The sequence below is a fragment of the Eptatretus burgeri genome, chromosome 16, assembly GCF_056783735.1.
Source record: "Eptatretus burgeri isolate ZD-2024b chromosome 16, Ebu_testis_v1, whole genome shotgun sequence".
Classification (NCBI taxonomy): Eukaryota; Metazoa; Chordata; class Myxini; order Myxiniformes; family Myxinidae; genus Eptatretus; species Eptatretus burgeri.
The window spans coordinates 58605540-58611539 of NC_140976.1; the positions used below are offsets into that span (position 1 = coordinate 58605540).

General features: G+C 46.2%; 1 protein-coding gene across 1 annotated transcript in view; it reads left to right on the top strand.

The window, feature by feature from the left end:
- COQ3 (coenzyme Q3, methyltransferase) overlaps positions 1 to 5379 on the top strand; it is a 28264-nt gene extending 22885 nt beyond the window's left edge. Inside the window, exon 9 of the mRNA XM_085859356.1 lies at positions 5362 to 5379. The gene's annotated coding sequence lies outside the window, so the exon portion shown is untranslated. The remainder of the gene's footprint in view (positions 1 to 5361) is intronic.
- Positions 5380 to 6000: the final 621 nt, after the last annotated feature.

Consider the following 6000-nt stretch of genomic DNA (forward strand, 5'->3'; position numbering starts at 1 on the left):
GTTTTTCCGTCATTTTGTCAAAAACGAAAATCCGACGGCGCTCGCTTTCACTTCCTCACTCATCGGCGACTGACAGCTTCTGCAGGCGGGAAGTTATCTCGCATAGCGAGACGTGGCTCGAAGAGAGCTCGGCCTCCTCCTCCTCCTCCTCCTTCTTCTTCTTCTTCTTCTTCTTCTTCTTCTTCTTCTTCTTCTTCTTCTTCTTCTTCTTCTTCTTCTTCTTCTTCTTCTTCTTCTTCTTCTTCTTCTTCTTCTTCTTCTTCTTCTTCTTCCAAAACCTTTCGGACTCGGCTCTTTTATATACAGGATCCGGATCTCCTTAAATACTAAACACTTGTACACATCCTCCCATTGAGAGTGCCTTGTGAGAGCGTCTATCATGAACTTTTAAATATATTCGGACATTTGCTTGAAAGTTTCAAAAAGTTCACGTTACTATTTAAAGATAATTCCATTTATTGTATTGTAATTTCGTAAATACACAATTTTCTCGTCATGAACGACGATCGTCCATGATGGGTCTCGCTATTGGCTCCGTCAAGGCACGTGAAGAAATATCGGAAGTTGTTGTTTTTTTTGTTTTTTTTCTTCTTCTTCTTCTTGTTCTTGTTCTTCTTCTTCTTCTGGTGAAGACAAAACCTTTAGGACATGGCTCTTGGACCCATTTGTCCTTGTTACACTTATGACTACGCCAACAACAACACTGCTCACGGCATTTACCATGCTGTTCGCGAGCTCACGAAGCGTTTCGTTCTGGCCTGGCGCCAAATGAGGGTATGCCTCATTTTTCAGCCAATGGGCGCAGAGCAGGCTCCAAGAGAAGCAAAGCCTCTTCGGAGGGCGGGGAATCGAGACGCCCTTGACCAATCATGGAAAGACGACGGATTTCCCCGGTGAATGAAGTGTGCGGAGGGGTGAAACACGTCCCCAACCGCCTCCGACGCCAGGGAGGGAAAAATAGACGGGACAGCGTGGTTAGCTGGTTCTTCTGGTCTCGTCCTGTCGCTGGCTTCTGGTCTCGTCCTGTCGCTGGCTTCTGGTCTCATCCTGTCGCTGGCTTCTGGCCTCGCCTCGTCACTGGCTTCTGGTCTTGCCTTGTCGCTGGCTTCTGGTCTCGTCGCATGCCGGAGGAGCGTGCGAGAGCTTGACGCTGCCCTCCATACCCGGTGCTTGCAGCGGCATTGAGTTGTGGGTTCGAGTCCCGCCGATCTAGAACGTCGAAGACCGCACGAGGCAGGAAGGTCCGAGATAGCTCTGGTTCTGAGCTCACCTGTCCTCGAGCTGGAGGCCTCCTATAAAGACCATTGGGGTCCATTACTGTGTGTCTGTGTGTGGGCCCATCTTTAAGTAGAAACTGGATAAGTGCTTTTGCTTGTACATTGACTGAATTTCTTATAGTTAGATAACTCTGCTCTTTGTGTGTTCCCTCCCCCCCCCCCATTATAAATGAATCCCTTTTTAAATGTTTCAGCTCGTTTTTGTGTTTCTTTCATTGGTTTAGCATGGTGCGTGTTGAGAAGTAGCGAGGGTAAATTGTGCATTTGGATCGACGGATCTCGGTAACCATCCCCTCAGGTTACGCACAGTTCGAGCACGCTACTGGCTTGTTCAGCTAGAGCTCCGCCGAGGGTGAATTTCCCCGGTAGTTTGTACAACGTAGGTATTTAGGTAAATTGAAATTGGCAATCGACCCTATCCCACGCGGTCGACCTATTGGCAATCTTCGGTCCGATAAGGGACCCGTCGGTTCCGGAGTTATCCGGGGTGACGACCTATAAATTCCGGGTGTTCGGTGGAGCCGACTCTACTGCTCCATCTAGCGGTCGTGCTTGCCACCGAAACTCGGCCCCACAACAATATATATATATATATATATATATATATATATATATATATATATATATATATATATATATATATATACATATATATACATTCTTCTTCCTCTTTCGGCTTGCTCCCGTTAGGGGTCGCCACAGCGGACCAACTGTCTCCATTTCGCTCTATCCTCCACATCTTCCATTGACACTCCAACCACCCGCATGTCCGCCCTCACCGCATCCATGAACCTCTTCTTTGGCCTTCCTCTTCTCCTCCTGCCTGGCGGCTCCATCTTCAACATCCTTCTCCCGATATACTCCGTTTCCCTCCTGTGCACATGTCCAAACCATCTCAATCTCGCCTCTCTCACTTTGTTTCCAAACCGTCCTACCTGCGCTGTCCCTCTAATACACTCATTTCTTATCCTATCCATCCTCGTCACTCCCAACGAGAATCGCAGCATCTTTAACTCTGCCACCTCCAGCTCTGCTTCCTGTCTTTTTGTTAGCGCCACCGCCTCCAAACCATACAACATAGCTGGTCTCACTATCGTCTTGTATACTTTCCCCTTCACTCTTGCAGCTACCCTTCTGTCACAAATCACTCCTGCAACTCTTCTCCACCCACTCCATCCTGCCTGCACTCTCTTTTTCACTTCTCTCCCACACTCTCCGTTACTTTGGACAGTTGATCCCAAGTATTTAAACCAATCCACCTTCCCCACCTCAACTCCTTGCAACCGCACCATACCACCACCCTCCCTCTCATTTACGCACATGTACTCCGTCTTACTCCTACTGACTAACATTCCCCTTCTCTCCAGTGCGTACCTCCACCTCTCAAGGCTCGATTCAGCCTGCTCCCTACTCTCCCTACAGATCATGATGTCATCCGCGAACATCATGGTCCATGGAGACTCCAGTCTGATCTCGTCCGTCAACCTGTCCATCACCATTGCAAACAGGAAAGGGCTCAGAGTCGATCCTTGGTGCAATCCCACTTTAACCTTAAACCGGTCCGTCATTCCTACCGCACACCTCACCGCTGTCACACTGTCCTCATACATATCCTGCACGATCCTCACATACTTCTCCAACACTCCCGACTTCCTCATACAATGCCACAACTCCTCTCTTGGCACCCTATCATAAGCTTTCTCTAAATCCACAAACACACAATGTAACTCTTTCTGGCCTTCCCTATACTTCTCCATCAACATTCTCAAAGCAAACATCGCATCAGTGGTGCTCTTTCCTGGCATAAACCCATATTGCTGCTCACAGATCATCACCTCTCCTCTCAACCGAGCTTCCACTACTCTTTCCCACAACTTCATGGTGTGGTTTAACAACTTTATCCCTCTGTAATTTCCACAGCTCTGCACATCACCCTTATTCTTGAAAATCGGAACCAGCACACTTAATCTCCACTCCTCCGGCATCCTCTCACTTTCCAAGACTTTATTAAACAATCTGGTTAACAAACACCACTGCCATCTCTCCTAAGCACTTCCATGCCTCCACTGGTATACCATCTGGGCCAACCGCCTTTCCACTTTTCATCTTCTTCATAGCAGTCCTCACTTCATCCTTACTGATCCACCCCACTTCCAGATTCACTATCTCCACCTCTTCCAACCTTCTCTCTCTCATTTTCTTCATTCATCAGCTCCTCAAAGTACTCCATCCACCTTCTCAACACACTCTCCTCGCTCGTCAGCACATTCCCATTTGCGTCCTTTATCACCCTAACCTGCAGCACATCCTTCCCAGCTCGGTCCCTCTGTCTTGCCAATCGGTATAAATCCTTTTCCCCTTCTTTTGTATCCAACTTCTCATACAGCTCGTCATATGCCTTTTCCTTGGCCTTTGCCACCTCTCTTTTTGCTTTTCGACGCCACTCCTTGTACTCCTGCCGACTTTCTTCATCTCTCTGACTATCCCACTTCTTTTTCGCCAACCCCTTCTTCCTTATACTTTCCTGTACTTCCTCATTCCACCACCAAGTCTCCTTATCTTCCTTCCTCTGTCCAGATGTCACACCAAGTACCTTCCTAGCTATCTCCCTCACAACTTCTGCTGTCGTTGCCCAATCATCCCACCCATCTTTACCACCATCCAACGCCTGTCTCACCTCCTCCCTAAATTTCACGCAACAGTCTTCCTCCTTCAGCTTCCACCATCTGGTCCTTGGTTCAGCCCTCACTCTCTTCCTCAACCTCACCTCTAAAGTCATCCTACAGACCACCAATCGATGCTGTCGAGCTACACTCTCCCCTGCCACAACCTTACAGTCACTAATCTCTTTCAGGTTGCATCTCCTACTTAAGATGTAATCCACCTGTGTGCACTTTCCTCCACTCTTGTATGTCACCCTGTGTTCCTCCTTCTTCTTGAAATACGTGTTTACCACTGCCATTTCCATTCTTTTTGCAAACTCTACCACCATTTGCCCTTCCACATTTCTCTTGTTGAGACCGTACCTCCCCATCACCTCCTCATCCTCTTTATTCCCTTCCCCAACATGTCCATTGAAATCTGCTCCAATCACCACTCTTTCATCCTTGGATACACTCTCCACCACTTCATCTAACTCACTCAGATAGCTCTGGTTCTGAGCTCACCTGTCCTCGAGCTGGAGGCCTCCTATAAAGACCATTGGGGTCCATTACTGTGTGTCTGTGTGTGGGCCCATCTTTAAGTAGAAACTGGATAAGTGCTTTTGCTTGTACATTGACTGAATTTCTTATAGTTAGATAACTCTGCTCTTTGTGTGTTCCCTCCCCCCCCCCCCATTATAAATGAATCCCCTTTTAAATGTTTCAGCTCGTTTTTGTGTTTCTTTCATTGGTTTAGCATGGTGCGTGTTGAGAAGTAGCGAGGGTAAATTGTGCATTTGGATCGACGGATCTCGGTAACCATCCCCTCAGGTTACGCACAGTTCAAGCACGCTACTGGCTTGTTCAGCTAGAGCTCCGCCGAGGGTGAATTTCCCCGGTAGTTTGTACGACGTAGGTATTTAGGTAAATTGAAATTGGCAATCGACCCTATCCCACGCGGTCGACCTATTGGCAATCTTCGGTCCGATAAGGGACCCGTCGGTTCCGGAGTTATCCGGGGTGACGACCTATAAATTCCGGGTGTTCGGTGGAGCCGACTCTACTGCTCCATCTAGCGGTCGTGCTTGCCACCGAAACTCGGCCCCACAACAATATATATATATATATATATATATATATATATATATATATATATATATATATATATATATATATATATACATATATATACATATATTTCCATAGATATACATATATATCCATATATACATATATATATATAACCATATACATATATATATATATATATATATATATATATATATATATATATAAATATATATATATATATAATATGTACATATATCACGTCATAGTATAGCATGCTGGTTCGGTGATATACATATCCACTATATCACTTAGACAGCTTTAAACCAAGCTATGTGATGACATTATTATTTCTGTCGATGTTATTTGAACAGGAATCGATACCAGGACCCATATTCTTGATGAACTGTCTGGATGACCTTGCCAGGCTCATTGATTTGTTGCACGGAGAGATTACCGGCACTGCGCTTGCTCATGAGCACAATAATCTTGGTCATACCTTCGCTGATTACTCAGGTATGCACAACCAGAATTATTGAAATTGTCTGACCTGTATTTGGTATGAAATAATGATGTGAAATACACTTCCTCCCTTTTGTCCTTTTTCTCCCTTTGACATGCTGATTTGCATTGATCATTCATTATTAAATTTGTGCCCACAAAACAATGCCTTTCTCTTATCCCACCCAAGGGATTCGCCCACTTTTAACCATTTTCCAGGGAAGACGGGATAGCTCATAGGTAGTGTGCTCATCTTTCAGATGTCGAGCCTGGGTTTTATTCCGGCCCAACTGTAAACCACCACCATGGTGTGTTGCAGGAACGGTATTACACGAATCAGTCCGCCCTTCTTCAGATGAGGCCAGTACCTGTACCTGTACCAGGTGTGTGTCAGTCCACTGGTCAAGTCCAAAGCCCTGATAGTGGGTTGCTTTTGAAGCAGGAACCGATTTCGAGTAGAAATGTCAGCAAGGAAGACGTTCACAACCGTTTGTGGATGTCCTGAGGGCCGG